The sequence below is a fragment of the Podarcis liolepis genome (genome assembly GCF_965112155.1).
Source record: "Podarcis liolepis genome assembly, chromosome: 14".
In the NCBI taxonomy this organism is placed as follows: Eukaryota; Metazoa; Chordata; class Lepidosauria; order Squamata; family Lacertidae; genus Podarcis; species Podarcis liolepis.
In genome coordinates this window covers 49,705,249-49,728,041 of record NC_139569.1, presented here as the reverse complement: position 1 = coordinate 49,728,041, position 22,793 = coordinate 49,705,249, and the positions used below count along the sequence as shown (strand labels likewise).

At 48.0% G+C, this 22,793-nt stretch overlaps 1 protein-coding gene across 9 annotated transcripts in view; it reads left to right on the top strand.

Moving 5' to 3' along the window:
• The window catches only part of TLN2 (talin 2), a 179,841-nt gene that overhangs the window by 21,233 nt on the left and 135,815 nt on the right, over positions 1-22,793 (top strand). The window contains exon 1 of one of the 9 annotated variants that reach the window (XM_083475493.1): positions 11,421-11,737. The exons of 7 other annotated variants lie outside the window; for them this stretch is intronic. The gene's annotated coding sequence lies outside the window, so the exon portion shown is untranslated. Of the gene's footprint in view, positions 1-11,420; positions 11,738-22,793 lie in introns of those variants that run through there. One more of the 9 variants, XM_083475491.1, reaches the window with a different exon arrangement.

Sequence of the window (22,793 nt, the reverse complement as noted above, 5' to 3'; positions counted from 1 at the left end):
TACAGGGAACCAGGCAGAGGGCCTTTTCGGTGGTGGCGCCCGCCCTGTGGAATGCCCTCCCATCGGATGTCAAGGTGATGGACAACTACCTGACATTCAGAAGACATCTTAAGGCGGCCCTATTCAGGGAAGCTTTTAATGTATGATATTTAAGTGTTTTTTGGTTTCTGTGGAAGCCGCCCAGAGTGGCTGGGGAAACCCAGCCAGATGGGCGGGGTACAAATAATAAATTATTATTATTATTATTATTATTATTATTATTATTATTATTATTATTATATAAGGTGTCATTTGGCAGTTTATATATCTGAGTTTCTAAAATTGGTTAAGGGTGCTGAGGCTGGTTTAACAGCCAGGCCCTGTTCCATGGGACCACTGGGGATTGTAGCCCTGTAAGGGGAACAGGGGTACACGGGTGGCGCTGTGGGTTAAACCACTGTGCCACTTGGGCTTGCCGATCAGAAGGTCGGTGGTTTGAATCCCCGTGACGGGGTGAGCTCCCGTTGTTCAGTCCCAGCTCCTGCCAACCTAGCAGTTCGAAAGCACACAGTGCAAGTAGATAAATAGGTATTGCTCTGGCGGGAAGGTAAACAGCGTTTCTGTGTGCTGTTCTGGTTTCGCCAGAAGCGGCTTAGTCATGCTGGCCACATGACCCAGAAAAACTGCCTGTGGACAAACGCCGGCTCCCTTGGCCTTTAAAGCGAGATGAGCGCCATAACCCCAGAGTTGTTCATGACTGGATTTAATTGTTAGCGGTCCCTTTACCTTTACCTTTAAGGGGAACAGGAGTCTCTGAGCAAATGTTGGGGGTACTCCTAGCCACCAAGGACACCTGAACCTCCACTGGCAGAGATGGAGCACCCCCAGTATTTGCTCAGAGACCCCTGTTGGTAAGGCAGCTAGCGTTGTTCCTGGGTCAGGATAGCTTGACCACAGTTGTCCATACAGTGGTAACCTCACAGTTGGATTACTGCAATGCGCTCTGTGTGGGACCACCCTTGGGGTTTGTCCAGAGGCTGCCTCTGATACAGAACACAATGGCTAGGTTGCTTCTGGGAAGCAAACGACACTCAGCATATAATCCCTTGCTTGTGGGATTTGCAGTGGCTGCCAGTCTCCTATTGGACCAAGTTCTGACACTAACATACAAGGGTCTCTACTTGAGAGACCCACTTATCAAGAACTCAGTAGATCACTGCAGTCTGCGGGAGAGTTTCCCCTGCAAGTTCTAATGATCTCAGGCACCTGCTCCTTAGTAACTCGGAGCAGGGCTTTTAGTGTGGCTGCCCCCGTTCTGTAGAGCAGCTTCCCTGTTGAAATATAACAGGCACCCACTCTCTGTACTTTCCAGAAACAGTTGCAGACATTTTTGTTCCAACCGTCTTTCCCAGATGGATGGATGGATGGGTCTTTACCATGAGTGTCTGTTCTGAATTGGGGTTTGGTGGTTTTTAACTCCTCCCCTTTTTGCTGTTGTACATTGTGTTGAAACCATTGTGTAGAATGGTGAATTTATTAGTAATAATACCAGGCTAGGCATGGAAGTCAGCTTCCACCTCAGTCATCTTCTATTTATCACTATCTTTTTTTAGGTGCCAAGGAAGAAACATTCTTAGGTCTTAACTTCCTGTTTATAGGTGGAGTGGATGGGTGGAGATGGGGGTGGATATATATATATATATATATATGTTTGTTTTCGTAGATTTTCACGGGTACAGGAATGCAGGTTTTGGTGTCCTCGGGTGTCTTCCCGTGTAAAAGTTGGGGTGTCTAGGCGACGTTTCGACGAGGTCTCACTCGTCATCTTCAGGCTGGTGCTTTCGGCTTCTTGTTACTGGAACAGAGCAGGATCTCAGTGTTTGAGTTCCTATAAATACTGTTGAGGGGGTGTGGTGTATAGCCTCCAACGTTCTGGGCAGAGAGGAAGTTCCCAGGTTAGTGTGCCTTTTCTTCTTTTGTTCCTTAATTACTTGAGGGATATCTTGAGTGATTTCTTGAGTGATATTCTGAGTACCACTTAGGTGGGTCATTAAGTGTGGATTAGTTGCTAAAGCTTTCGTGTCTTGACCTCTTGAGCTTGTGAAGAGTTTTTCTGAGAAGATGGCTGTACTGCACTTAGTTGTGCTCTGGCTTGGCTTCGTGTATAGGGGCGAGCTGTGGTTTTGTGCCCTGTGCCAGCCAGATCTGTGTAGGGATTGCAGGGGGGTGCAGCATCCGGAGGTGCCACTATGGTTTGGCTACTGGATGGTGTCTGTAATTTATCTGTGGAGAGGGTCTGGGTTTGGGTCTGGTGTGGTTGATTGGTGATGGCGTTCTGTGTTCACTGAGATCCTGCTCTGTTCCAGTAACAAGAAGCCGAAAGCACCAGCCTGAAGATGACGAGTGAGACCTCGTCGAAACGTCGCCTAGACACCCCAACTCTTACACGGGAAGACACCCGAAGACACCAAAACCTGCATATATATATATATATATATATATATAGCATGTTTTAGATTGTTTTCTCTTTGTTTTTAAAGTTCATTTTTGTAAATCGCCTTGAGTTTTATTATATGTTTTAAGTAGGACAATTAAATAATTAACGTGAACTGGAGGGGCTCTATCCTTTTGGGGTATTTTTTGCCTCAGGCAGGAGTGGACTTAGGAGCAGATTTATGCTGTGGTTTTCCTTGGTTTCTAGTCGTTCATTTCAAAGCTAGTTGAATTGTGAAGTTCAGGGAAAGTGGATGCAGCTCAAAGCGAGGATTCGCAAGGGTCTGTTTTGATTTGTTTTTTCTTAAGATGCTTTACTGGACGCGACGAGCCCCTGCAGGTTGCAAGAAGAGCGTCTTTCCAAAGTGCCATCAGTTGATATTTCCTCACCTCACTCCGATTGTCTTAGCATCTTGGGTCATTGACTAAAGCACATAATTGGCCCAGAGGTGCCCGTTAAGTTTTATCCTTAATGGTGAACCAAAGACGACGCATGAGTTGGATTGCCTTTTATGGATGAAATTTTCATCTGCTGAGCTGGGAAAAAATTCAAAGGGAAAAGTAACAGGCGGTGCTAAATCAGCTTTTTTAGAGCTTAAATGTTCAGTTTAACACCTATCAGTAAAGAGAACTTTCTTTATCTTGCTGTATCAGTTCTGTTGTTTTGCAAAATTGCACAGCTGAAATGTGTTTTTGTGTGTTCATATGCTGCCACTCTTCATGTGGAAATGAATAATGTAGGACTACTGTTGACAAAGGGTGAAGGCCGCATTTTTTGTGGGGGGACCAATTGTGCATCTTTTTTTTTTTAACTGTTCTTCACTGATGTAACGCTGTACTGTTTTTAACACTGATTGGGAGCCGCCCAGAGTGGCTGGGGAAACTCAGCCAGATGAGCGGGGTATAAATAATAAATTATTATTATTATTATTATTATTATTATTATTATTATTATTATTATGAGCCAAGAAGAGGCTTTTTGCTAGCTCAGCTTCTTGTTTCTTAGATTGCAGCAAAATCCCTTTCTTGACCACTGAGAGATCACAGTGAACTATGACATGGGCATTTGAAGGACAAGTCTCCGCTTCAAGTTCAGCTGCTCCTTCTAACCAATTTCAGGGGTGCCAGGTGAGAAATTTTGTTGCTCACCAACAAATTAGTTGCGCAACAAGGGTTGGCACCTGACATTGGAAGCCCTCTGCGAGCTGTCAGTTGAGACCTCTAGCGAGGGTGGGCTGTCCCTCCCCCAACTCCCTGTTGGGTGGGGGAGGGAAAAGGGGAGGGGAATAAGCTAATGGCAGAGTGGAAAAGGGGGTTCCCCCTTTTCACTCTGGTCCCATGCACCAAGGGCTTCACCCCTGCCCACTACTGGCATCCAGCATGTCATGGACTGGCTAGATGCAGGGGAACGGGGTGGGGGCACCAAATGGGGAACCCCCAAGAATACCCTTGGTGTTCCACTGCCCAAGGTGGCTGCCTCATGGGCGGGTCAGCCCTGAAGTTAGAATCCATCAGCTTCAGCCAGCATGGCCAGTGTTTAGAGAGGATGGCAGTAGGACATCGCGGTTTGGCGATAAACCGCAATGTTGAAACAAGGTGCATTGGCCCCTGCTGACAAGGCGTGGGGTGAAACTGCCTCAGCTCTCACTGCCGGAGCTGAGGCACTTTCACCCCAGCACCTCACAGGCGGGGGGCAATGCATCTGGCCCCCGCCTGCTGCTCAGCTGGGGGGCAGAAGGCTCCTGCCTGACCTCGGTGTCCCTGGCGCTCATTCGCGAGCAGCAAGAATGCCGGGGCTCCCTTCACCGGCGCAGGTGGCAGGTGAGCTACCTCTCTCACTTGCCCCCCCATTCGCCAGAGACAGACCAGGCGTCACCTTCGTCTGTGTGGGTCGTTCACCCCGGGAGGAAAGACTCAGCCCACCCTCCCGGGGCAAAATCCGCAAGCAGGGCTGCCTGACGCTGCTGGTGCAGCAGTTACACTGCCTGGCTAAGCGTGACCCCCATGCCAGGCCCTGGAGGCAGGGGCATGGGCCTTCCTCAGCCACAGCTGCCTTGGCAGAAAGGGTGGAGCTTAACGGAGCCCACTGCCGGCTTGTGTGAACCGGAAGCAACGTGGGGGATCCTTTAAACTTCTCCCTTGAGAAGGAACTGCTGCTACTTTGCTCAAGGGAGAAGTATGAAGGAGCCCACATCTCCCCAGCTGAGCAGCCCCAATCCTGATCCTGATCCTGCTGGTGTGCAAGCAGGAGTCAGATCAGGGCCAGCTCAGCTGGGGAGAAGGAGCACCTTGATGGAGCCCCCACCCTGCCCTGGCTCATGCAAGGCAGTGGCGGGTTGGGGGCTTTGTGAAACTGCTTGGCTGAGGCCAGGGCAAGGGCACGCTCCTCAGCCAAGCAGTTCAAAGAGGCAGAGGGAGGAACAAGCTGTATAGGCACCTCGCCAGTGCAGCTTCTTTCTCCCTCTTCTGGTATGAGGGCAGGCGGTGGCGGTTTCACTCAGCGCTATATCGTTGGTGAAACCGCCGCCTTCTGAGTCCCCCTGCTACCAGCGCCAAGGGAGAAGCAAGCTGCCCACAGCGGAGCCTTGCCAAGGAGCGCCCGGCTGCAGCTTGTTTCTCCCTTGGCGCTGGCATTGATATGCTGCTGAGTGAAACTGTCATCACGGTTTGCCCCTCATACCAGTCCTGGGTGATATATTGTCCAGGCCTAGATGGGAATTGTGGTTCAACAACATCTGGAGGGACCAGGTTGGGGAAGGCTTGTTTATATAGATTTCCAGGCCACACTTCATACTGGATGGGGGGCTCAGGATTTGTCCTCCTCCTCCTTCTGCTGCTGCTGCTGGCTATAGGCCTGGCCTGGCCTTTTCTTATCTTCCAGGGTCTGACTTAAAAGCGTCATGGTGTTTCCCTGCACTGCCATTCTACTTTGTTGCATTCTCAGGAAAATATGCATGTCGGAAATGCTCTTCTCAAATTTCCTCTTTAAAAATTACTTTTTAAAGACAGACAATGCACAAAGCCATCTTTGACACTTGGCTGTGCATCTGGAATTACGGAAATGGGAAAGAAAGATCACATTGTTGGGATTCCGGAAGGCTGCACTTGGGCTGACGTCAGGATAACAATAAGGGGTCCTCGCCATTGTCCAGCCGTCAACAATAGTCTGTCTGTGTAGAGTGTGGGAGCCTCTGGCACGGCCTCCTACCAGGCTGATATTGATCCTTCTTGGAGAGTGTGGCGATCACACAGGGTCCGTACGTTTCACCATCTGTTGATCCCTGTGTCACCACTTTATTTCTCGCTGCCACCACCCAGGCCCTACCTGGTACAATACTGAGTCCAGTCAGGGTTAAATTGGAACTTAAACTTCTGTTTATTTATTGCAGTTTAACAAGTGTGTGGTTTCATAAATGGCATCGGTCAATTACATTCATGGGCTGCCTATCCAGGCCTATAACTTCCACTACCTGCTCTTACTAAACCACCTCTCAGATATTCTCTTGTCTTCCTAGCTCCTAACTGTTCCTGACTTAGCTTATTTCTCTACACTAACTCAACCGGCCCACAGACTCTCTCCCAATTCACTCCCACTCCAACCAGCCACCCACCCAACGCACTCCTCCCTTCGCTCCTCCCAGAGCTGGTTTTATAGTCCCTCTGACTCCACCCCCTGGGTTCTGATAGGGTAACTTGTTTAACTATTTCACCTCCAGCACTCTCATATGTTAACGTCACAGAGAGATTCTACTCCACTTCTGTTAGGTGCAAGCAGAGGTGGCAGAGGCCCCATCTGCACTATGCATTTGAAGCTGGCTTCCTCCAAAAGCACCCTGGGAACTGTAGTTCATTAAGAATGGTAAGACTTCCTGTTCCCTGGGAACTTTGTGGATTGCAGCTCTTTGAGGGGGAAGAGGGGTTTCCTAACAACTCTGAACACCCTTAATGAACTACAATTCCCAGGATGCTTTGGGGTCCTGTCTCTTGCGCTGAGCCTCTTGGCTGCTTGAAGCAGGAAGGAGAAAACAGGCAAGGGGCAAAGAAGGCAGCTGATTTTGTCTATGGAAGGGGATGAAGGAGGAGAATGATAAAGGTCAAATGAAGGATTTGTAGATTGGGGAAGACTCCAAGAAAAGAAAAACTGAGGGGAAAACTGGGCAGAGGTGAATGGAAATGGAGATTTAAGAAGCCCTCAATTTTCCTAAATATTTCAATTAACAAGCTGTGTCTGCCTAATTAGAGATTCTTTGTTCATTGTGTCATTGAACAATCTGTTTGTGAGATTTTTGTTTTGCACGTATCTGTAGGAAGTCATTCCAGCATCACAGGTAATTTGACAAATGATAAATGACTTTACTTAGAAAAGCCAGCAATTATAAACATTTTTAAAAAGTGTACTATGGAGTTTTCTTTAAGTCAGTGCTAGAAACTAAGATAAATGAATTAATTGCCAAATGGTACGTACACCCAGGTTACGGTTGCCACAACAGAGTGGCTAGGCCCTGTTGTTGTTTAAAATGACATTGATTTCTTTTACTATTAATTTAATTTCTATGCTGCTTGATATGTTGAAGAAAAAATCTCAAAGTGATTTACAACACGTTAATACATCAAATAAAACAATCCAGAATAAAAAAAAACAAGCTTCCAGGGAAATATTTCAGATTCTTTTCTCTAAGTGACATTTTGCTTTCCTCATATTTATTTCTCTACTTCATTCATACTACTTCATTTTGCCCCATAGCAGAAGTACTCTAGGAAGGCAGACTAGTGTCAGACCAGGACCTGGAAGACCAGGGTTCAAATACCCAGAGTCATGAAGCTCACTTGGTGACCTTGGGCCAGTCACAGCCTCTTAACCTGCCTCACAGGGTCATTGTAGGGCTTAACTGAGGTGGGGATGAGTCATGTGCTCCTTGGAGAAAAAGGTGGGATATAAATGCAATAAATAAGCTCTTCTGCTGACCTGCTTAAGAAAGCTGGAGGGGCCAGCCAGATGGAGATGTCAGTTGGACCAGCGCCAGTCACAAATGCGCCTGGTGCCTGGCTAATGCCTAACATTGCTTTAAATTCGTGAATTGTATGAAAATGATGTTAGAAAAGAATGAAAGTGTTGGATCCAGCCCAAAGTTGCTTTTAGGGAGCTGCTTCTTCTTCTATACTGTTCTATACTTCTTCTATACTTCATGGTTTACAACAATTACAACAGTTAAGCAAGTGTTTTCATTGTTTGTCTTTGGGACTTACCATGGATGGGTCCTGAAGGGGCGGAATGGGGCAGTTGAAGTCTGGGTCTCATAGGAAACTGTGTTGTCTATAATTACTCTTCATGTGTGTATAAACCTTTTCCTTGCATTTTTCGAATGTTGATTTTCCACTACTCCTGTACAGTCATACCTTGGGAAAAATATGCTTCAGGATAAGTATTTTTGGGTTGTGGTCCGCGGCGATCCGGAAGTAACGGTTGCGCTGCTCGTGCATGCGCAGTCAAAATGCCATCATGCACATGCGTGGAAGTGGCAAAACGCGATCTGCGGATGCACTGTCATGTCTTATGTTCTGTTCAGGATGCGAACGGGGCTCCGGAATGGATCCCGTTCGCATCCCAAGGTACCACTGTATTGCACTTCTGCTTTGCATATATAATGTAGACGAACCTCCTAACAAAAAGCAAACTTCAGAACTGCACCTTCCTACGTGCTCTTAGGTCGCATCTTCACTTTGAGGGAATTTTCTTTGTTTCCTGGGCTGCCAGACAGTCTGATGCAAACAGTATTGCAAACTGACAGATGATCTTAAAGTGATATAATTTTTACTCTCTGGAGTAAGCCAAGCTGACATCACTTTTGGATGCAAAATAAGCTGCAAGAGGCCAGCGGAGGTTTGGTCAGGCAGCTGGGTTGAATGCAGCTTCGCTGCCCAAATTACTCCTTGATCCAAACAAGCAGAATCTTTGGGTGTAGATGATAACGTAGTTGTAGATAAGAAGTGCCTGCTTCCACTTTTCTGATGGTGGTATAGATTGTCATGCTTCTCTTTGTGGGGTCTCTGTGCCTTTCTGAGTGGGGTTTCTCAATCATCCTATATCCAGATCTCTTGGCTTATCATCGTTTTTCTCCTCCTTGGCTCGAGGCCTTTGCTTTTAGGCCTCTGTTGTCATCCCAATAAAATTGGCTCAAAGGGAGCAATCCTTCTGATGTTCTCTCCCATCCTTCCTCTTTTCTGGCGCAGTCCTTCGGGGGCCCCTTCCACGCCTCGTTCTCAGAAGGTGAAAGGCAGTTGTGCAGAGAGAAGATGGAGGAAGAAGCCAGCCTGGGAGCCTGGAGGGAGAGAGTCCTTGACAAGCATTTTTCATGAGGCTCACCTGCTGGGCATTTCTCCAGCACCGTAAGGATACATGGTCTTTGGTTCTCCTCCTGGCTGTGTCAGGCTGAGAAGACCACATTTTGTAGTACGGTACTTGATTAGACAGGTGGTTTGTGGCTGTTAGCTATGGTGGTCTCAGCACCATATGGCCGTGTTGGCTTCAGCTGATGGGAGTTGTAGTCCAATTGGGTTGGCAAAGGCTAGACAGTGATAAGGAATGTGCAGAGGCAGAAATTTCTCCAGATCAAAGGTTGGTGGCCCAAAGGAGGGGAAGTCCATCTTGACTTGTGCTTGGACGCTTTTATTTTTATTTAACAAAATTCATATACTGTTTGATTGTAATAAAACCTCTCGGCGGCTTACAAATTTCAAAAAATAAAATGTTAAAATCGCCAAAAAAATGACTGTTAGAAATGGGTGTTGAAAACAAATAGAGGGCTGTACTCAGTAAAGCAGGATATGTAGCCACCCTAGAGTGGCCAGCCATGTCTCACCTGGTCAGCAGGTAGCCCAGCCTGGTGATCAAACAGGGCTCCTCTGCAACCCAACTACTATTATGGCTGCTGCTTCATGCAGGATGAGGCTCACTCCACTGGGCTGATGCCTTTCCTACCAGACAGAATCCTATTTATTCCTGGCTGTCTCCGTACAAGTTTATTTCCAGCTGCAGTCAAGTTATTCTGGGAGACCCCCTTTTTTGAAACAAGCCTTGGCAGACTCTGCTTCTTGACTGGTCCTATATCCATCCACCTTTCTTTGATTTCAGGACTGAACGTTCTATAACGCAATGCACCAGGATGGCTTTTTCCGGTTGGGCTTTTCCCTTTTTGTTCCTGTGGTACCTTCATCCAGCAGCTGCCATTAGGCCACCCTTCAGCATGACAGCAGGTCCCCTCACACATTTTAGTTGTGTGAAGGGGGCTCTGTGACATCTTCACATTCTGCGGGTGTGTCGGAAAGAGAGGAGCCCTCTGCGTAGAGGCTTTCTGGCACCCCCGGGGTTCAGGTTGCAGGGAAGACGAATCACGCAGTGTGTACGAAGTTCTCCTCTCCAGGTAATTCATGGGCATTGGAAGACCATGCAGGTGAAGGAGGCAGGGGGGCCAGTGCTGTGGGCAGAGTCAGTGGCTTGGCCAGGCGTGGCCTGAATCACCATTCTCAGTTTCATCTACTTAAGGCCTTTTAATGATGAAATGAAATCAAATAGCACTTTATTTATTTATTTATCTTATAAGTCGCTTTTCACCTTAAAGTTTCCAAGTGACTTTCATTAAAGTAATATATATGCACATAAATAACAGGGAGGAAAGAGGGAGGATAATATAATACATTAACATTTGGTGTATCATAGAACTTACGGAGAAACAATACACTAACCCCATAAACAGTCGCAAACATTAACAATATTCTAACAATAAAGCAGATCTTCCACCCACTAATCAGCAGATAAACAAAATCTCAATCTCCTCCCTAGGCCAAAAACCATTCACTTCGACCAATAAATTTCCCCCACCCCTGTGAGGCGCTCACAGCGCTAACCCTTCGAAAGATCTTGGCTTCACATTAACAGTCCAGCAGATGGTGTTGCCCTGTCCTGGGAAGCCCCGAGTCACAGCTCTTGGGTTCAGCACAGAGCAAGACAAGCCTCTGTCTCTCCAACTTCCAGCATGAGCCAAACTCTTTCTCACACAGGCCCCCTTGGCCTATTGCTCTCCCTCCTAGGGTGGTGTGGCATCCAGCCAGGGGAGGGGATGGCCAAAGAACCATCACATCGTTGCTCCTAGGTAGCCTAGCTCACTCCTTCAGAAGCTGATGAGAGCACTTAACTGGCTGGTTGAGGCCCTTGTCTTCCAAAGAGATTAGTCTGAACTGTTCAGCAGGTTTTCTCTCATGGATTCTAATTCTAAAGTTTGGAAATGACCCACAGGCATCATCCAGACTGACCCCCCACCCCAAAGTACCTATAGCGCTATTTTATTTTTTTCTTCAAGGTGGCAAACACGGTTCTCCTCCTCATTTAATCCTCGCAGCAACCTTGTGAGGGAGGTTACACTGAGAGGCAGTGACAGGGGTCCCACCCAGGGAGCTTCATGGCTGAGTAGAGATTTGAACCCTGGTATCTGAAGTCCTAGTCCCGCACTCTAACTGCTACACCACGCTGTCTGTCTGTGTCATGGAAGTGATTGTCTGCAGCAGGTGACTGAACTGAATCCACAATTGCAGGCAGATACTGTTCAAAGGACCCGGCTGGTAGGCATGCGCTTATTGTTCTTCGTGAAACATGGTTGCGTAACCAAAGGCCCAGTTTAGCTTTGCATGTGAACGTTATGAGTCCACACACAGCGCTAACGTGAGCTCAGTAAAGAAACAGTCTGAGCGATGTATGTGTAGCATATCTAGGTGTGAGGAGGCCTTGGACAAGTAGGCCTGAGTGGAGTTCCGGTCATCTCTTCCCTACAAGATTGCACATTTAGCGTAAGGGCTGAAACGAGCGCCTGCATTACTGAACAGACATAAATAGCATTGCAACCTGAGAACTGCCCCAGCGTACTGTAGTACAGCAGCTAAATCTACTTTGGCAGCTCCAGGACTCACACTTTGCAGAGGGAAAAGGGCACCCAGTGGAACTTCCTTAACACTGTGGAGAATATATCCATGATTGCTACAATATATAAATGAATGTTATTGTCAGATTGGATGCCTAAAGCTGCTGAAGACCTGTGGGCTTAGAGCATGCAAGCAAAGCATCTTGATCCGGGGGAGGCAGCACTGCACCAGAAGTAACTGATGGAATAGATGGCTGGGAAATCTTCTAAGGGGTCTTACAAAAGCCTAGGATGCTGTTCTGTTGTTTTGCTCCTTTTGGATTCCTGATGCTCGCCTGAGCTTCTTATAAGAGGTAGGTGCTAATGGACGGATTACTTGGAAATTCCATAGCTGCAGTAAGATACTGTGTCACCAAAGCCTGATGAGCTGCATGATAATTAGGCAATTAAGTCCTGAGTGAAACTGTGTGTGTGTGTACAATAGCTGAATGGCCCATTCAATGAGGGGGGAAAAGGGGGGGTCTTAGTCAATTTGCATTTCATACAAACCGCAAAGACACCAATCCGCCAGCTTCCTATTCTTTAACTATATTTAATTTATTTATGTCATAAAATATATACACTGCTTGATTGTAAAGAAACAAAAACAAAACACCAACAACCTCAAAGCGGTTTACAAAAAATGATAGAACAGTAAAATTAGCAGTAAGAAGAATTAACAATAATTTCAGACTTTTGGAAAGATAAAATAATAGACTAAAAATATATTAAATTTCGCATCAACTTTCTAAATATCTGGGTAGGCTAATCTAAACAAAAATGCTGTTAGCAGGTGTCAAAAAGAGTACAGTGAAGTTGCCTGCCTGATATCAATGGGCAGGGAGTTCCAAAGTGCATGTGCTGCCACGCTGAACGATTGAATTATTACAAATATGGAATGGGTATTCTGTGGCACCTGGAAAAGTGCCAGTTTTGCTGATCAAAGTGGGCGTATATATTTTGTTTTATTTATTTATTTATTTGGAGTATTTGTGCCCATAAGGCTGCCAGATTGGCTTATATACAATCAGAATAAGACAGTCCCTACCTGCAGGCTTAGGCTCTATTAAAAAAGAACATGACACACAAGGGGAAAGGGACAGGGAGGGAAGAGGGAAATCAAAACTCAGGCACCGATTTCTAAACAGTTGTTCCAATACTGACCAGCTGGCACAGTTCAGGGACAGCAGGTGCCCTGAAGGAATGGCTGCCTCCAGGTGACAGTGGAGGGGAGAGGAAATGAGAGTTACATTTCAGCTGCCCGAAGATGTTTTGTCAAAGCGGAGGAAACACCGCTGAGCTCAGGTGACTCTATGCATAGGCCTGCAAAGCCATGCTGATCATAATAAACTGGGTGTTATGCCCTCCTCAGCTTTGCTCGTCTTTGGAATGGGTATAAGGGGGGCATCAAGGCAACTGCCTGCATTGGGGGCTCATTTTGGAGGGGTGGACTGTGGAGTCTCCTTGAAGTGTGTGGCTTGGAACTCTATCATGATGGACACTTCAAAATATACCACTGGGGCTCACAGGACGAAATCCTCCCAGATGTGTGTGCAGCCATCCTTCCTTCACATGGAAAAACTAGATGGAGAGGTGTTCTGAACTGCACCTCTCCACTTCATGCCATAGTCAGAAGGCTATGTGTAGGAACATTTTTCCGAGGGAGAAGCATTTCATGTTGTGCCCACTTGACTGCAGTTTGAAGTGCTGCAGCCCAGACTTAGGTTTGTATGTTCTCTGTGAGGAAGGGGGTCTTGGAGAGACGGTTGTCAGCTGTGTGTGTAGGTGGATTTTTGTTGGTACATCACTGGACAGCACAGCATGGGTGTGAAAAAGGTGTCCATTGTTCTGGACGCTCATCTTTAAATTCACCTGATGGGGTGTGTGTGTGTGTGTGTGTGTGTGTGTGTGTGTAATTAGCTTCCAGGAGCCCACGCAGAATATACCTGCTTTATGAAATGGCCCTTGGTGACATCTGGCTCCCCACCCAGTTGCAGAGAATAGAAGGATTCCATTCTGAGGGATGCTGAAGCAGGATATTCCCAGGATACCAACATGGATTTTTTCGGAATTGTGTCTGGACTACTTGCTGTGATTATGTGTCAATGTTGTTTTTTTAAATGACAATTTTAACGCAGCACAAATAGGTTGCAGTTAGTTAATCTTAATTGAGTTAATTTTACTCTTTTAAAAATCCTGTCCCAATTTTCATACTTTTTTGAAAGTTGTGAAATGACTTACGAACAACAATAAACATTAAAAATCATAATTTTATGAATACTAATTCAAAAACATTTTTTTAAAAATCAAACAGCCGCACTAACAGCATTAGCACTAAAACAGTCCCCCCCCCAACCTGATGCCCTCCAGATGTTTTGATCAGCCCCAGCAAGCACAGGCACCAGGTTGGAGGAGAGTTGCATTGAAAAATGCTTGACAAAAGAGCCCTGTTGGGTCAGACCTGAGGTCTACCTCCTCCTCCATCTTCCAGTGGTCAGCTGGATGCCTCTGGAAGAGCCCATAAGCAGGACATGAATGCCAACTCCTCTTGTGGCTCTCTACAGGGGGTACCTGGAGGTAGACTACTAATGAGGGTGGAGGCTCCGCAGAGTCATCTTGACAAATAACCACTGATGGGGGGGGGGAGGCAGGTTACAAATAAATTCATCATCATCATCATCATCACTGACCTCTCTGCCCTGACCCCTTCCACTGATGGGTCCAATTTCCTGCAGCCATCTGAGTTTGTGGTCCCCAGCACAATAAAAAGCCTAGCTAAAGGTTGCTGAATGTCAGATGGAATGCAGAATTATTTCCAGGAGAATTCTGTCCCATTGTTAGTCCCTTTGGCATGTGGTTAAATCAGCAGTGACTGGGAATGCCGCCTACCGACACTAAATTACAGCTCTGCTGCTTAGCAAAAGACGCCTCTTGGGACCAAACCCATCTCCTATTAGCGTGTAAATATGGCCTGCAAGGGAGATGACTCATCGCAGCCACCTACATGCAGCAGCTCAGGGCTTTGTTTGGCAGGAGAGGCCAGTAGCTCTAGGAGACAGCCCCTCTTGTCCAGCTGCCGCCCTGGAGCTCAGCTCACCCCCATCCTGCAAGGGGAGTCGAATCCTTCCCTGTGAACAAGCAAGGAACTGGTGTACTGAGAAGCCCTGTTTGCACACTTTCAACCCAAAATTGGGTGGGGGCAGGGGAGCCCCCAAACTGGGCCAAATTTTAAAAGGCAGGTAAGTGAATACGTTGGCGTAAAAACATCGTCTCTGTTCTTGGTTTGCCCTTGAGCCAGACCTGGTGAGCAGGAGCCCTGTGTGACTTGGAAGTGTGGCCAAATGAATGCGCTTCATGTAGCAAGTGGCAGATTGGCTATTTGAACATGCTTCCTTTTCCTGGATTACTGCAACATGCTCTATGTGGGGCTTCCCTTGTGCTTGACCTGGAAGCTGCAGTTAGTGTGGAATGCTGCAACACAATTGCTTGTCAGCCTATAACACCTTTGCTCAGAGATTTGCACAGGTTCCTGATTTGCTACCAGGCCAAGTTCAAGGTGTTACTATTAGCATATAAAGCCCTGAACAACTTGGGACCATTTTCCCTGTGAGATCCCCGTATATACCCTCTCAAAACACTTGGATCTGTGGAACCGGCACTGTTACAGCTGCCACATAATAACCGTTCCAAATCTGTTAGAAATTGATCTTTTACTGTGACAGGAACCTACACTTTGCAACTCCCTGCCTATAGACATCAGGCAGGCAACTTTCCTGTATTCTTTCAGCACCTGATAAAAACTTTTTCATTAAGACAAGCCTATCCAGGCATCTAGAAAGCTGATGAGTGTTTTAATCTGCTAATGGTATATTGATGATTTTAATTTTGGAATGCTTTATTTAGATTATTGTTTTTAAAATGTTTTTATTCATAATTTTATTTCCCCCCCCCCTTTTTTATAAACTCCTTTGAGGCTTTTTAGAATGAAGCGGTATATACATTTTACGAAAGAAATGGAATAATAAATAAATGCAAAACATGGCATGCCGGGAGGAAGGGAAAGGAGATTGTTAGCCGCTTTGAGACTCCTTAGGGTAGTGATAAAGTGGGATATCAAATCCAAACTCCTCTTCTTCAGGGAAAAGAGTAACGTAGACAAGCTAGTAGTCTTCCCCCATCAGTGGTCTGGCTGCCACATTCTGCGGCAGTTGGAGCTGCCAAGCCAAGCCCAAGGGCAGCCCCACATAGAGCTCATCTCAGAAACCCAGCATCAAGGTTTCCTACACGCAAGCTTGATTAGTCAGGTTGTCCCTATCCAGGAATGTCTGGAGCTGACGAACCAGATAAAGCTGCTAAGAGGCCCACCTAGCCTCAGGGGACATTGGGGTATCAATGACAGCATCCAGGAGTACCCCAAGCTTCGAAGTTGCTCCTTCAGAGAATATGTGATGCCATGCAGAAGAGGTAACTCTCTTGTCTCCCAGGCCCAGGAACCACCCACCCAAAGAGCCTCTTTCCCCCTAAGGTGTCATCTCCTCTCTCCTCTGAGAGAACCCTCTTCCCAAATTAGCATCTATTTTGAGCTATGCTCTTGCTCTCACACTGAAACATGGAGAAGATCATTAGTACTAGGTGTCCAGAGCTCATTACTGCGTCGATAGTCAGCTACTGTCGCCTGTTTTAGAAACTCTTGTTTGTCTCCTAGACCTGCTGGGGATGTGATGTTATGTTGGCATTTAAGATTTTGATGCCTTTCCAGGCTATATAGTTTTGCTTATGGTGAGCATGCACCGTATTTTTCGCTCTATAAGACGCACCAGACCACAAGACGCACCTAGTTTTTGGAGGAGGAAAACAAGAAAAAAAATATTCTGAATCTCAGAAGCCAGAACAGCAAGAGGGATCGCTGCGCAGTGAAAGCAGCAATCCCTCTTGCTGTTCTGGCTTCTGGGATAGCTGCGCAGCCTGCATTCGCTCCATAAGACGCACACACATTTCCCCTTACTTTTTAGGAGGGAAAAAGTGAGTCTTATAGAGCAAAAAAATTCAGTAATTATCTCTGCTTGTGCAACCCCTCTCTGCCAGATTTCTTCTCCTAAGATGAAATTTCTCCCTTGGAGAAACCAGGCAGAGCTTGCTTTTTAAAAAACAGGTTGCTGCTGATTTCTCATAGAAAACAGCAGAGTTAAACTAGCCGAACAGCCCATAAATGGGCCATCCACATGTTTCAAAAGCAAGCAATTTGCAATTTTTGTGTTTTGGCTTGAACATGCTGTTCTGTGTTCAAGAGATTGATGCGGGGGGGGGGGGATATCTTCTGTGCCCCCTCAGCTGCCCTTAGCCATCATAACCACCTTTGCCCTCGGACAGTCAATCGACTTCAGATCCCAAATCGGAAGTCAAAGATCCCTGAATCCAGAAGTCAGAGGGCAGAGATGGTACAGTCCAGCAATGTTTAGAGAGCCATGGGTTTCCTGTCCGCACATTGTGGGGATTGGCAGCAGTGGGCAGGATCCAGAAATGGTGAATATTCCTGCAGTGTACTTCTCACAAAGCATCTTTTTTTACCTCCCCTTCCCTGCCCATGTAGGTAATTTCTGTTCAAAAACCAAAATGGGAGCAGATTTGGTGCCCTCCAAGACTGTGGTTGGGAAGGGGAAATTAAAGCACGCCAGGAATTACTTTGCTGCATTGCAGGGGGTTGGACTAGATGACTCCTTCAGTCCCTTCCAAGTGTACAATTCTATTATTTCCTTCCTGATGTACATACTGTACAAACAACCACAGGTATCATTTATCTGTCAAGCAATGAGGCCTAGTATTTATTTGTAAATGAAAGCATTTATTCTCAGGGCTTGATGGTATTTTCCAGACTGAATAGAAAAAGCAAACAAACCTTGGGCATTTTGAGTAGCTCAAATTATGGCCTTTTGGAATATGTTTGTTTGTTCCTTGAACCTGTGATAGGAATTTTTGAGGTCTTAGATGTATGGTAATGTTCATAAGTGTACCAACCAAGCACATACATAGATCAGTACAGGAAGGCCAACCTGGAACCATTTTTATTCCTAAACTGAGCAAATGTTTTCTCTGCAAGGTCAAAGTGGGAAACCTCCCCATTGTCTCTTTCCTCACAAATCCTGTCTTAAGGGCACATTTAAGATAGGAATAGGGTGTGAGCCTGTGACCTGGCCCAGGAACTAAGTATTTATCACTACAAAAGAATGGCCAGGCTCCCCAAGCAATCCAATCAAGTAACCTGCCAGACAGGAGATAAACAAGGACAGGAGAAAAACAACATTCAAATTTCTGTTTAGACCGCCTTTTCTGTGATGTAGGTATGATATATCTGGGGGGTGGTCTTAGGTTACACCCCTTCTGTGATTTATGTATGATGTTTCTGGGGGTGGTCTTGAGCTACAGGTTGGCAATTTCAAAAGTCTTTACAAGGCCTTGCATGCCATTTTTCTGGGTTATTCCTCCTCTCCTGCGGGTGAGGGGAGCACCCTGTTGCAACAGATAAATAAAGATCAAGCTTACTAGCTGCTTTGCTTCTCAATATTCTCTGGTTGGCCTCTGTTATTCTCTCCTACCAATAGGGAACCTATGTAAGGACTCTATATGGGCTCTTGGGTACCCCATAAGGGAAAAGGGCAAATTTTTGTTTACAACAAACCCTGAGTGTGTTGAAAGTTAAAAATTGAGCTGCATTATCAGCCTAATTCTGCTCTTTGTATTGATTCTGTCTTCAGCCCCAGCACTTGATGCAGCTGCTGCCTTGCATTAGCTAAAAGGTGTGTGCAGCTCTCATGTTCAGGCTTATGGTGAGGCCTGCAAACGATCGTTTTAAAATGAAGTTCTCCTTTTTATAGACAGGAATTCTAAATGAGTTTTTCTTGATCAGTTGCTCAGAGCAATTTGCTTGCTTTCTGGGAATGCCAGACTCCTGCCGAATAAGCTCTGGTGCAACGTCGCCTGGCTCCCTTTGTTTGTGTGTCTTATCTTGAGCGAACAGCGAACATGCTGTCTTCTTTCCATTCTACAATATGCAGGTCAGGCTGTTTCCCCATCAGGGCAGCCAACATGGAACCCCTCCAGATATCGTTGACCTCCAGTTCCTGTCAGTCACAGCCAATGGTCCATCTTCTCTTCTCACACTGTAGGAAGCCTGCAAGCAAGATGCAAGCACTAGAACGTGCTCTCCTTCTGCGGCTTCCAGCAGCTGGAATTTAGAAACATTTGCTGCCTCACACTGTGGAGGTGGAGCATAGTCTTCATGGCTGCTATCTGCCTTATCCTCCTCTAAAGCCACCCAAGTTGGTGGCCATCACTGTCTGCTGTGGGAGTGAGTTCCATAGATTAACTATGCACTGTGCAAAGATGTACTTTCTTTTACCTATCCCAGAACCTTCCATCATTCACCTTCATTGGTTGTCCTTGAGTTCTAGTCTTATGAAGGAAAGAGAACTTTTCTCTATCCATTTTCTCCATGCTAATTTCTATACAGTGGTGCCTCGCAAGACGAAATTAATTCGCTCCGCAAGTTTTTTCTTCTTGCGAGTTTTTCGTCTTGCGATGCACGGTTTCCCATAGGAATGCATTGGGGGGGACGGACAAGGGCTTTTCTTCCCACCCCCAGCATTTTAAAAAACCCTGGGACAGCGGAGGACTTCTCCGCTGTCCGGGGCGATGTAAAAGCCCCTGGGAAGGCAGGCAGGGGGGACAAAGACTTTCGCCCCCCGCCCGCCTTCAGAAGAGGTCCAGGACCTCTTCTGAAGGCGGGCGGGGGGCGAAAGTCTTTGCTCCCCCCCGCCTGCCTTCAAAAGCCGTCCGCGATAGCGGGAAGCGCTTCCCTGCTATCCCGGACTGCTTTTAAAATGGGGACAGAGGGGAAGCACCGCTTCTCCCCGCCGCCCCTTGCTTCAAAAGAGGTCTGGGGACAGCGGGGAAGACGCACTGCGCTTCCTGCTGTCCCCGGACCTGGGGCTGCGGGGAGAAGATCGCTTCTCCCTGCCGCCCCTTGCTTCAAAAGAGGTCCGGGGACAGCGGGGAAGAAGCGCAGCGCTTCCCGCTGTCCCCGGACCTCTTTTGAAGCAAGGGGCGGTGGGGAGAAGCGATCTCCCCGCAGCCCCTTGCTTCAAAAGAGGTCCGGGGACCGCGGGAAGCGCTTCCCGCTGTCCCCGGACCTGGGGCTGCGGGGAGAAGATCGCTTCTCCCCGCCGCCCCTTGCTTCAAAAGAGGTCCGGGGACAGCGGGGAAGACCCGCTGTCCCCGGAGCTTGCGGGGCAAGCTTCTTTTTGCGAAGCAAGCCCATAGGGAAATTCGTCTTGCGAGGCAACTCGAAAATGAAAAAACCTTTCGTTTTGCGAGTTTTTCGTCTCGCGAGGCGTTCGTCTTGCGGGGTACCACTGTACACTTTTGTCACATCACCTATTCTCTGAACTGAAACATCCCAAACACTGCAGCCTTCCCTCCCAGACTTTAAGGCAAAGTCTCATTGTGTTCATACGTGTGCTTGGGCCTTCTAGGAGCCTTGCCTGTTGTGCTGTTCCTAAGTCACATGGTGGACTTCATTATGGTCAAGTGAGATGTACGTGTTTGAGGGCTTTCAGGCTTTTAGCTGAGATTGGGGGCAGCGGTCAGCCAGCAGGGCCCTTACCTTTCCCCTGCCCCATCTTGATGATTGTGTGACTAGGACTTGCACCCCTACCCTCAGTTGCACCAGGAGCGGAGCTACCTTCAGCCCTTCTCCTGGCCAGTTGCCAGCCATCAGATGGAAGTCCTCTTGCAAGAACTAATTCTACCAAGCCCTGATCTTCATTAAGCTGTCATAGACCCAAACATAGACTTTTTCTGGCCCTGGCAGTGCTCTTGTGAATTTTGCTACAGGCAGATTTACAGTAAGAAAAGCATCAGGCCCATGAGAGGTCCTAGGTTTGGCTCTGCGGACAATGCCAGTGTAGGTGCCAGTGCAGCATTCCAAGATTGTTTTTTACAATCCAAAGGAGCATTGCTTTTGGCAGCCAGGCACGGCCCTTTCTCTACATTTTATGAGTGCTGCTGCTCAGCCAAGTGTTCAGAGGGTAACAAAACACTTGAGCCTTGTGCATTGTTTGAAATTAGACATGCGCCAGGCACATTTTGCACCTTATCGACTACTTGCAACCCAATGAAGATGCCCGAGTGCAAGAGTGGCACCTGACATCTCCACCATCTGGAGGTGCATGCCTGGGGGGAATTGAATCTGGACTATTTTCATGCACTAATACCACATCCTATAGAATTCTATCAGTTATATTTTATCTGCACAATCTGCCTGGGCCTCCTGCTCCTGACGGCCTTGGGACTCTTCCACCATTGGGCATGTTGGATAATAGCAATGTCTAGGACAGTGTTTCCCAACCTTTTTTGGGCAAAGGCACACTTGTTTCATGAAAAAAATCTCAAGGCACACCACCATTACAGCCCCTTGACGTCAGCGCGCAGCGTCACGCCGGGAGGGACATGAATTGCTAGCAAATTACATAATCACCTCCTTGAGGGCTGGCTCATCTTCTCCGAAGGCAGAACCCCATTAATTAACAGCACAGACTCACACCATAGCCAAGACGAGGGGGGAAAACCTCAGTCATGCACAGTCATGCACATGTGGGGGCTAAATGAGGACGAAGACCGGGCAGAGAGCAGGGTTCAAATCACCCCACCTGGCCAGGACAATCCCTGGGTGCTCCCTTGGGCCACTCGCCTGACCCACCTCGCAGGGCTGTTGTTGCGAGGATAACACGGGGAGAACCACGCGCGCCCCCGGGAACTCCTTGGAGGAGAAAGCGGGCGATGAATGCAATGCACGAAATATATGAGAGGCGACCAGGTTTTGCAGGTGAGGGGCCCCCGCCAGCCTCTGCTTCCAACACCCGGCGCAACGACGCCGAAGTTTCCCCCCGGGCTCGGCTCGGGGAGCAGCGCTGCTCCCCCCCGGCTCCCCTTCGCCCTCCCGGCTCTCTCTGCCGCCGACTGGGGACCCCCCTCACCTGCCAAGTCCGGAGCGCCGGTGGAAGTTGCATGCATGCATGCATGCAGGGCGCCGCGTTGCCATTGCATTGCACTGCACTCCATGCAACGCCTGCACGCAGGCATTGCCTTGCACGCCCGCCAAGGGGTCTCCCCGCGGTCCGATGTGTCCCCTCCGGCGCGGATGCAGCATTGCAAAAATAAAAAAACCCCGACGCAGCCCTACCTGGGGGGCAGCCTCCGCCTCCGCCGCTCCGCCTCCGCGGGGATCCCCGGGCTCCATCCTGCCGCCCGATCTCCGCGGGGGCGCAGGCAGGCTGCGCGGGGTCTGCGCGGAAGAGCCCCTGCCCGCCTGGCCGCCGACGCTGCGCTCATTCCATGGCTGGGAGAAGAGCGCTTCAAACAAAACGCCCGGCCCGCCAGGCCTCGCTGGGAAACGTAGTTCGCACACCCCGCGCGGGCGCGGAGCCCAAGGGTGAGGGGACTACGGATCCCGGCAGCCCCCGCGCCGGGGACGGAGGGGGAGAGGCCGGGTGCAGGGATGGAGGGACGGGTGGGCGAGCGAGTGAGTGAGTGGCAGCCGCCAAGCCTTGGCCGAGAGCCAGGAAGGGCCTCCCCGGAGGAGGAGGGAGGCGCAGAGCGGGAGGGAGGGAGGGAACCCCAGGGGTCATCTAGTGACGGCGCCCCAATCGAAAATTTGACTTTAAAAAAAACACAATCTTTCGAATTTTTTAATTTTTCCCGCGGCACACCAGGCAACATCTCGCGGCACACTAGTGTGCCACGGAACAGTGGTTGGGAAACACTGGTCTAGGAGCTTGTAGATTACCCCTTCCCAAGAGGTCTGAGCTTTCCATAGTGCTGCCTTTTTATTTGCACCTCCCTGAGTCCGCCCCTTTAGCCTCCCTGGCTCTGGAATTAGGTTTGAATACAAAGAACACTATTGTTGTCTCTGCTGTGACCGTGTTGGATCTTTATGTAGTTTTGATATGGCGGCTAGGCTGCCTTAATGACAAGTGTGAGATCACTTGGATGTAGATGGGCAAGTTTGCAGAAAAGCTTGTAGGAATACCTATCATTGAAGGTCATAGAAATAACGAGTGAGTGAGTGAGTGAGTAATTCAGTCTTCACCAACTTGGTACGGTCCTGATGTTTGGGGCTACAGCTCTCATCTGAAGGGAGGGTTCCAGTTACTTTAACTCCCCCCCTCCACCCCACCCCCCTTTTACTCAATATGCATGTATGAAGTTGCAATGTGAGGTTGTATAAAAATCTAGAAGGAGGGATCATAGCTGGTTCTACTTTGACTTTTCCATAGATCCTGGCTAGGTAGTGGTGTTCACCAGTGGCGGTGTTGG